This window comes from Schistocerca serialis, chromosome 6, assembly GCF_023864345.2.
Source record: "Schistocerca serialis cubense isolate TAMUIC-IGC-003099 chromosome 6, iqSchSeri2.2, whole genome shotgun sequence".
Taxonomy (NCBI): domain Eukaryota; kingdom Metazoa; phylum Arthropoda; class Insecta; order Orthoptera; family Acrididae; genus Schistocerca; species Schistocerca serialis.
In genome coordinates this window covers 324,533,441-324,544,198 of record NC_064643.1, presented here as the reverse complement: position 1 = coordinate 324,544,198, position 10,758 = coordinate 324,533,441, and the positions used below count along the sequence as shown (strand labels likewise).

The following is a 10,758-nucleotide window of genomic DNA, read 5'->3' as shown; positions in this document are numbered from 1 at the left end:
TTATTGCTAACAGAGACAAAACTGTTCGATAACTAGTTCCAACATTATCGTTGCAAAGCACACATTCGGATTATTACGATATTGCAGTGCCTGTGCTGTTCCGAATTACGGAGCGAAAGTTCCTTCGGACATGCATTACATGCACGCATATACGAAGGAATTTTGCAACGTAATTCGGAATAACACAGACATTGCAATATTGTATTTATACGCTGACACCGGGCAAGCATCTTCCAAGTAAAATGTCTCCCCAGTATGAGATATATATATAATGGATGCACGAGTACGGCTTGTAAACAAATGACAGACATATGGACGTTTGGTTCTGGCCGTGTATCGTACTTGGATAGCCTAATGATAAGGCGACCGCTTGCGATAAGTTGGAAATCTGGGTTCGAGTCTCGGCCCAGTACAAATTTTCACAGTCGTCAGTCAGCTAATGGTTGTCTATATTTATAGCCGCGAATACATTTCTTGTTTTCGGAATATGTCCAGATCGGTTAGATAAGAAAGCAATTGGCTCATCTCCGCTCTTTCTCCATTTGGGGAGTCATTTGCCATTTTGCTCTACAAAAAAGGAAAGAGCTATCATCGATACCTGCCAGATATTGGTCTGCCGTGGACATGAAATATGAATTCCAGGAAATCAACGTGATCACACTCTCGAAATTCTTGGAATTAAGTTAGTTTCCTGCACTCTATCATCTACAAATTCTAAATCCTTAAATCGTCCCATTGAATATTGGATACATTACCCCAGGTGGCTATTTACACGGAACCTCCATTATACCTTCTAGTGTGTTGAGATATAAGACTCAGATCTAAGATTCTCTTGTAATACCTAGTAACTTTAAATAAGGAAAGATCTAAATAGATGAAAACGGCAAGTAGTAAAATTACTAGTAGGGAAGAACGAAATCCAGACTTCATCAGTACATAAAATAAGGTGCTTAGGTAAAATACAATAGCAGTGATTTTATAAAAGTAAAACCGGATGTAAAAATAATTGCATACGTTGCAGCTCTTGGAAAGTGTAACTCCATATTGTGTAACGACTTTACCAGTACACTGTCGAATTATTGTCTGTTAATAACATCGAATGTCCTTTACTATTAAATAATCCGTTGGATTACTACTGAGACAGTAATGTTACCTGAAAATGGTATCTTGTAATTTCATCAACGTATAAATAATATTTTAAAACTTGAAACATTTCTAACAAAAAGAAAGTACATTACTGCAAATTAATGACTTGTTTTAGTAATATCTGTGTGGGTGCATTCTGCGTGGCTGCGCACACATAGTAAAGGTGCTCTTGAGCATGGCGACAGAGACCGTTTGCTTTAGCGACAGTATTGAGACATGTTCGTAGTGAGGTCGACGTAACTGCGGAGGATGCTGTTACCTACTCGTAAATGACATTGTGCTGCATTCGAATCTGCAGTCGCTGAAGCCTGGCTGTCATTCACAGCTTCTACGTCACGTCGTACGCAGCTGTGGCGCTGGCAATTGCGTATCGGCGAACGCAGTTGCTTTCGGCGTCGTTACTTGTTCAGTGTCCCTGCCTCGGCATCTACTATCATCAGCTTTCCTCTTTTCATTGACAAAAATCTTAAGAATAATTCTTGCTACTCTGATAGGTGCCGCTAAATGACCTATATGAAGCTGTCGAGCAGTTTTCTAAGGTGAACTTGATGAAGGACCAAATAATGACGTACAGGCGTATGTTCCACAATAATGTGGATGTTTGTGTAGCGGAGGAAATTTTAAAGTTTCAGACGCCATAGGTTATCGACATCGCATTTTTTTTTCTCTAAATGATTCACCATCCCTGGTGTCAATATCTCTGACACATGGCCGCAGGCAATTTATTTTATGAATAGACTGCCTACTTTTTCATAGTCAGTAGCTTCCACAAAAATCATTTACTATTTTTATTTCTGTTCATGTTTCTCAGCTCGTCTTCAGAATACAAATCGTATCATTTTAAAACCGGACTAACTCTGCCTCTTGATTCCAGTAGAATGGCAGATCATTAACGTAAATAAAAAATATTGATGGCGAATGATCGAAGCCTGTGGCGCTCCCATTATAATTTCTTCCTTTGGAGTTTCATATTCTTCGAACAGACTAGGGTAACTTTCTGCGTTGTGTTTCTTAAATAAGAATTAAATCATGCATGTATTGAACAATATATTCCATAAAGGCCTAATCTCTGTAGTAGACTATTATAATTGACACAATGAAATACCTTGGATATGTCTCAGGAGATCCCACTGGTGATCTTTTATCACTTAAACATTTTGTTATGTTCTCAGTAAATGTATAAATAGCTCTCTGAGAGTGACCCTTTGGAAATCCATACTGTGTTTGATTAAGTACCCCATTACTGCTCGAGTGGGAAACAACCCTGGAGCGCACTACTTTCTCAAAAATCTTAGAAAATGATCTAAGGAATAATAGTGGGCAGTAGTTATTGGCATCTGTAGAATCACAGTCTTACTGAGGGCACAGTTCGATCTGTCTGAGGAAACACTCTAAGACGATGCAACATGTGTCTGAGAACAGCACAGATTACAGACCCAAAACTTTTAATGTCCTATAGAAGATATTATCCACCCCAAATGAAAGTCAGATAAAATTTATTTTCAGTATATATTCTGTGTATTGATACTTTGAGCTACTGTTTGGTTTCCTCCTCTGAACTATTTGCACAAAAATTCTCATATATTTCTAAAATATAATTATCTCCTTCACATGACCTCTCCTTAAGAGTGCTCCAGTTCTCTTTGACAGACATTATGCTCATACTTCAACGGAAACCTACTGCACTCCTCTACCTTCTTTTCATTCGTTGCACAATCTAAAAGTATTAGGTCTGCAGATGTTTGTAGCTAATTATAGCTACTTAAAGCTACCAGCATGACCAACACACCGAAAACTGAAGTAACATTGAGTTAGAGATGCCATAGTATAATGAATTATGGTCAGATTCCATCACGCAGAAGTACTGGCATTCTGTGTTCCCAAATAACGTCCAGTATTTGTTGAACTAATTTATTTAAAAAAATTTTGAATTAATCGTGACCTATGACAAGATCTATGAACATAACATCCATACCATACAATGATAATCAAGAAACGATACGTACTGGTCCGCATATCATTGATTAAATCTTACGTAAATGGAACGGCAAGAGGAGAGAAGACTAATATTCATCAAATGTATTCTATTTAGGAAACCATTCAGTGCTGATCATATGCCTACATGAACATTTTACTCCAGAGGACTATTTCTATCATGTTTCACAGTATTAAACTTTCTCCATGGACAGAGTGTGTTTGTGGCGAATCGTCAGCCGTTTAGCGAGTCATTTATTCAGTCTCTTTGTGGCGTAACAACCTAACTGCATACTCAGCGAAAGTGTAGTTACCTTTTGTCGGTGGGATGTAAGAGCCTCAGTTTTCTTGTTTTACCGTGCTCAAACTCGCGCAATTTCAAAACACTATATCACTTTCAAATTGTGTAACTTGATAGGATTTAGTTGTTTCTATTAAAACATGCCCACACATATGTCATCGAAATTTCTTCATTCCTGAGATACCATGTATTGTATCGCATGATTAGCACCTGAAATCCAACTACCACTCACACAAAGGTGTATCGCGACTGGCCGCCTTCCTCGCCCGCTTTCTGCATGGGTTCTAGCGATTACAGGAAAAAAAAAAAAAACCTCCCGTACGCATAAGCGTGTGGTTGTTTCTCCGAATCTCCAGGAGTATCCACATTTCTTGGTGGAGAGAGACTCGCAACAGGTGGTCCTGCTCATAGTGCCACTACATCACTTCCGGGAGCCACGTGCCTCCATGCGCTGGTCCCATTACCCATCTGGGACCCGCCAATACAGGTCGCCGCTCGGCCGATTTACGGTCAGTCCTCATCAAGTGTCACTACATGGCCAAGTCCCGACCGTCCGCGGTCCGTCAGAGTAGAGCTCTCTTCGACGAATGTGGGTGTTCTTATGGGGAGTCGCTCTATGATCAAATGACGATTGTCCGTGGCCGCTCGCGATAAGAGGTTCAAATTGTTCAAATGGCTCTGAGCACTATGGGACTTAACATCAATGGTCATCAGTCCCCTAGAACTTAGAACTACTTAAACCTAACTAACCTAAGGACAGCACACACATCCATGCCCGAGGCAGGATTCGAACCTGCGACCGTAGCTGTCGCGCCGTTCCAGAGTGAAGCGCCTAGAACCGCTCGGCCACCCTGGCCGGCAGATTATGATTTCCCTTTACGAGGCAGAGAAAATCCCTGACCCCGCCGGGAATCGAATCCGGGATCCCGGGCGCGGGAAGCGAGAACGCTACCGCACGACCACGAGCTGCGGACCGCGATAAGAGAGAAATCCGGATTAGAGTTCCGGTCCGGCACAGTTTTTCATATGTCGTTTAGGAAGTACATCTATTACAGTTAAGCTGAATTTCAAGAACAAATTTCTTTTGTTCTGGCTATTTTGGTATATATCGAGTAGCATTTTGTTCCCACTTCGCACAATTTGTTTACACAATGAATTCTATTGTGCTAAGGTAGAAGCAGTAATTCAGCTACAGAATTAGTAAGTAGCCAGACAGCTCAACTGCGTTTTCTCAGGGTACAGAAGAGATCAAATAGATAAATATAAAATTCAATAAAAAATCATCTTTGGTGGTATCTATTCGTAGTAACAGAAGAGTTGTGATTTTATCTTTGTAACCATAAACGGAAAAGCAGCGATATTCAAACAACATTTAACAAAAATTAAAAAGCGGCCTAGATCGTATAAAAACATTTATTTAAAAATGGTGACCGGTTTCTGTCTATTTTAAACCTTCACCGGGCAATACTCTGCAATAAGAGTAAATGTAGGGTCTTAGAGGGATGTTTAAACAAAATTTACAACTTAAATCTAAAAGAACAAGTGTAATTAATTGATCATATATACCCAAAGGATGCAGATACGGTGACACGGAGAGGGAACCCCATATACGAGACATGAATGTCAACTGCCGGATAGCATGGGAAAGCTACAGATTAAGTAAATCAGGCTTCGTCCCTCTCTCCCGCTGCCCCTTCGGCCAAACGTCGTCAATAGTAACCAGTCAAATACAATGTGAAGAGAAGGGTGACAAAACTACAGTACATACGTAAATGTATTACAGAATGAAAGTTGAAAGCGGTATAATTTTGGTATAATGAAAACAAATTAGTTTATCAAAAATTTTATGATTAAGATTACAAATTGAGATCAACAGCAATAGATTAGACGAACAATATTTGTCCTCTATAGGGACTCGATACTATTATGTAAGATAAGCAAAGATCATCGAGGAGATGGCGTCAGTAACGAAAATGATGGCGTGTAGAGTATCGATACGTTCCGTCTGCAGAGACCAAAGAAGTGAAAGCGACAAAGCGCTGTATTTCACCGACACGGAACGGAAAATATGGAGAGGTCTTCGTGTACCAGTTTGATGCCGTCGTCTGTAAAAGATGTCGGCAATTCGCGATGAATCGCTAGGAAAAGCTGAAATGGCTGTGTGAACTGCAGCGTGACTGCATCGCCACGAAAAATCATGGGACCATGAGGAGCCAATGATCGCCGGACACGATGGAAACACAGAGTTAGCAGCTCATCATATTGGAAAAATCCAAATAAAAAAACAAGTGTAGTAAAGACGTATAAATGAAAAAATAACACAGTGTGGAATAAGTACTAAAAATTAGCTCAAAATGACATTCACTAAAAGTGACGTGGTCTTGAAGCAGAAAAACTCTACAGCACAAGGCATCAAGCGAAAATGGTTCAAATGACTCTGAGCACTATGGGACTTAACTTCTGAGGTCATCAGTTCCCTAGAATTTACAATTACTTAAACCTAACTAACCTAGGGACATCACACACATCCATATCCAAGGCAGGATTCGAACCTGCGACGGTAGCGGTTGCACGCTTCCGGACTGTGGCGCCTAGAACTGCTCGGCCACTCCGGCCGGCCAAGGCATAAAGCATAATAGCTTAGACTATATATGACGGTAGTATCTGTTCCCGAAAGAACAGTTACCGTGGATGACCATGCAGCTTTGCTAGAAATGAAATGATAATTAAATGGACACCCTAGCCGGATACAGGCGTTGATGTACTTCGTTGGGGACATGTTGAAAATGTGTGCCCCGACCGGGACTCGAACCCGGGATCTCCTGCTTACATGGCAGACGCTCTATCCATCTGAGCCACCGCGGGCACAGAGGGTAGTGCGTCTGCAGGGACTCATCCCTTGCACGCTCCCCGTGGGATCCACATTCCCAACATGTCCACACCACTACATTTGTAGTGCGCCTAGTAGATGTTTGCCCGCGGTGGCTCAGATGGATAGAGCGTCTGCCATGTAAGCAGGAGATCCCGGGTTCGAGTCCCGGTCGGGGCACACATTTTCAACATGTCTCCAATGAAGTACATCAACGCCTGTTTGCAGCTAGGGTGTCCATTTAATTATCATTTCGTTTCTAGCAAAGCTGTGTGGTCATCCACGGTAACTGTTCTTTCGGGAACAGATACTACCGTCATATATAGTTAAAAATACGGCTTTCCGGCCATTGACCTTCTTGTGCGAACGTACACGCTATGCCCGAACTCGTACGGGACTTGGTAGATTAATCTGCCACGAGTAATGAGTATGATTGGCAAACATCTATTAGGCGCACTACGAATGTAGTGGTGTGGACATGTTGGGAATGTGGATCTCACGGGGAGCGTGCAGGGGATAAGTCCCTGCTGACGCACTATCCTCTGTGCCCGCGGTGGGTCAGATGGATAGAGCGTCTGCCATGTTAGCAGGAGATCCCGGGCTCGAGTCCCGGTCGGGGCACACATTTTCAACATGTCCCCATTGAAGTACATCAACGCCTGTATGCAGCTAAGGTGTCCATTTAATTATCATTTCAATAATAGCTTAGATTAATAAATTTTAAAAATGACTGCGAAAGATAGTCCACCATCTACTATTGTGTTTCATGCTGTACGCATTTATCCGCCCACGAGCTGAGAATATTTGAGGTCGGAATTCTCCACTACCAATCAAGGGTGGAGGGAAGAGGCGTTGGCCAGCCGCAACGTAGTATTCGCGATTCGTGACACGCGAATTTCTCTCCGACTACTGGGAGTCGAAGTCACGCTGATGAAAAAGTTGCTATGCATCGACAGCAGTCATGGTTGTCTGCTCTAAGGAGGGCTCTAGCTCATGGGAACACAGCGATTAATGTCGTCCGGCCCGCTAACTTTCTCACAGCAATGCCAGTAATTTCAGTAAATTGCAGTCGGCGCTGCGAGCTGCACAAGCTGATTGTGCAGAGCTGTTTTCGCTTAAAGTGAAGTGGCAAACGTCATGAGATACCGATATGCACATATACAGATGGTGGTAGTATACCTAGGTATAAAAGGGCAGTGCATTGGCGGAATTGTCTTTTGTACTCCGGTGAAAAAGTTTCCGATGTGATTATGACCGCACGACGGGAACTGGCAGACTTTGGACACGGAATGTTTGTTGGGGCGAGACACGCGGGACATTTCATTTCGGACATTGTTAGGGAATTCAGTACCAAATTTTCCGGCATTACGTCTCACCATTGACGAAACAGTGGCCGACGGTCTCCACTTAACGACCGCGGGTTGTGGTGTTTGCGTAGAGTTGTAAGTGCTGACAGACAAGCAACACTACGTGAACTACACACAGAAATCAATGTGAGACGTATGATGAACGTATCCTTTAGGATACGTGTGGTAGCAGATTAATGGAGTATGGTAGCAGACGACCGACACGAGTGCCTTTGCTAACAGCACAATATCGCATCCAGCGCCTCTCCTGGTCTTGCGACGATATCGGTTGGACCCTAGACGACTGGAAAACAGTGGCGTGATCAGACGAGTCCCGATTTCAATTGGTTAGCGCTGATGGTAGGGTTCTAGTGCGGCGCAGACCCCACGAAGCCATGAACCCAAACTGTCAGGAAAATACTGTGCATGCTGGTGGTGGCTCCATAATGGTGTGGGTTGTGTCTGCTTGGAATGGACTGGGCCCTCTGGTCCAATTCATTGACTGGAAATGGTTATGTTAGGCTACTCGGAGACCATTTTCAGCCATTCATGAACATTATATTCCCAAACAACAACGGGATTTATATGGATGGCAATGCGCTATGTCATCGGCCCACAGTTGTTCGGGATCTATTTCAAGAAAATTCTAGACAAAACGAGCGAATGATCTGGCCACTCAGATCGCATGACATGATTGCCATCGAACAGTTGTGGGATATAATCGGAGGTCAGTTTGTGCACAGAATCCTACACCGGCAACTCTTTCGGAGTTAAGGACGGCTATAGAGGCGGCATATCTCGGTATTTCTGCAGGGGACTTCCAACCACTTGTTGGGTCCACGTAACGTTGATTTGCTACACTATGCCGGAAAAAAGGAGGTCCGACACAATATTAAGGAAGTTTCACATGACCTTTCTTACTTCCGTGTATATCTATGTGGGGCCTCCAGCAGTCTTACAATCTGCGCCAGGTGGTGGAAGCTCTGAGCGTGGAGATGCAACTCTGTGTGAGCCGTCTTGTAGCATACGTCTTGGCCCAAAGTTCAATCCACATTCTTCTTTACTTGAAAATCCAGAAAGAGTAGCTCACCAGGCACTTCGATATCCATCGTCGGGCTGATATTCGAGTGAATGGAGTTGAGATGTGTAAGGAATCGGGTTGAGCTCTCATCTTCCATATCGCTTTAATATGAAAACACCGTCGACACGCCGAAAGGAGCGGATGGATTTCAGGGAGGCAGATTCCTATGTGCTCCAACCCTAAGTTAGCCACCACTACTGAGAGTGGGCTGCCCATTCCGATTTCCTCCATGTGCCCTTACTATGCATTCTAAATAGAAAATGTGTTGACGCCAGGACTGGCTTCAAAGTTTGACGGTTTTCAGATCAACCAATTAGCCAGTAATAAGTCTGAAAGAATCCTGGAGGGGGAGTCTAGTAACGAGGGAGCTGACGAGGATGCCACTCTCCATAAGCTTAAAGGTGTTCAGTCCGCTTCCCCAGGCCGCAAAGCAGTGCCAATAGACCCCACGATCAGGAATAGTTGTGTATCCACCTACCTGCTCGCCAATCAAGGATATGCAATATATTTATGTGAGCAAATGCTAAAAACACGTACACAACTCGCTATATTATGCTCCTCTCATCCACTAGGACATGAGAAAGCTTCAAGAACGAACTTGCACTTTCTAAGGCCGGGACATATCGAATTCTCTGCCAAGATGACAAACTGTACGTTGGACAAACCATCCACAGTGTTGGAAACCGATGGCGAGAGCATCAACGGCATACTCATTTTGGTACTGAGTAATGGAAGAATCCATTTAGATTCGAACCAATGACCCACATATCATCTGTAACTCTAGTTGCTTCTCAGTACACTTAGAAGACCACTCATATTTAATTACTAAAGTATATTAACAGCTGAGATATTATGAAAGAGTAATTCAGACAGCCTTTACGGGGTTGAATAATACAACAGTTATTCTGTTGTATTATAGAACAACATTCTGTTGTATTATAGAACATTAAGTTCTATCAAACGCCATACAAAAGATTGTTAACGTAAGTGATCAGTTACCCACTGATCTAAATTTGCAAAGTCTTTTGAGGTTGACTTTGGTGATACAGCTCCTCCTTCCCGATGAGACATTAATTTGCTCATATTTTGAAGTAATTTCCACAGAATTCTTTTGGATCAAATTTAGCAATTGACATTTCTTTCTACCTAAAAACTCACCTTTGGTGACTATCTAGCTCTACTTTTTCTGTTGCGGAAAAGGTCTGTAGTATTATTCTTTAATCTGGGACCAGCCCAGATAGATGCATGTGTTAAGAAGCCACTTCTGGGATTCGGGGAGGTGCGCTGGCACCGGATCGAATGCGATTGACGACGAGGGTCGGTCTACCGGCAAGCCTGGGTGTGGTTTAGGCGGTTTCCCACACCCGAGTAGGTGAATACCAGGCATGTACCCAAGTCTTGCCTCAGTTACACGATTTGCAAACATTTATAGCATGTTCACATGTAAACACTATATGCACACAATTCCGGCAGACATATTCCTTTCCCGGGGGGGGGGGGGGGGGGGGGGGTAATATGGTGGCGACAGGAAGGGCATCTGACCAGCACTCAGATTAACCACGCCAAATCGAATGGAACAAACGCCGACCGCGCATAGATACTGGAAAAGGTACATGAAAAAGAAGATTATTGTTAATTTCCCGTATGGATACACACAAAGGAAATACGATGTGAGCTTTGTTAAAAAATGTGTGTGAAATCTTCTGGGACTTAACTACTAAGGTCATCAGTACCTAAGCTTACACACTACTTAACCTAAATTATCCTAACGACAAACACACACACTTATGCCCGAGGGAGGACTCGAACCTCCACCGGGACCAGCCGCACAGTCCACGACTGCAGCGCCTTAGACCGCTCGGCTAATCCCGCACGGCGTGAGCTTTGTGAAAGTCTCTCAGAAATTATGGAAGAATTAGGAAATATAGCCACTGTACTCTTCATCCAAGATGTGTAAGAATAACTCTTTTCACAAGCTTGTATTTTTAATATATCGTTCTCTTGGTGTAATTAACATTTGAGAATTAATTGAACAAACGTT

At 43.0% G+C, this 10,758-nt stretch overlaps 2 non-coding genes across 2 annotated transcripts; one reads left to right on the top strand and one right to left on the bottom strand.

The window, feature by feature from the left end:
* Nucleotides 1–6,212: 6,212 nt before the first annotated feature.
* Nucleotides 6,213–6,287, bottom strand: Trnat-ugu (transfer RNA threonine (anticodon UGU)). Its single transcript has one exon. It is a non-coding gene; the product is annotated as a tRNA-Thr (tRNA).
* A 108-nt stretch (nt 6,288–6,395) lies between these two features.
* Trnat-ugu (transfer RNA threonine (anticodon UGU)) lies at nt 6,396–6,470 on the top strand. Its single transcript has one exon. It is a non-coding gene; the product is annotated as a tRNA-Thr (tRNA).
* Nucleotides 6,471–10,758: the final 4,288 nt, after the last annotated feature.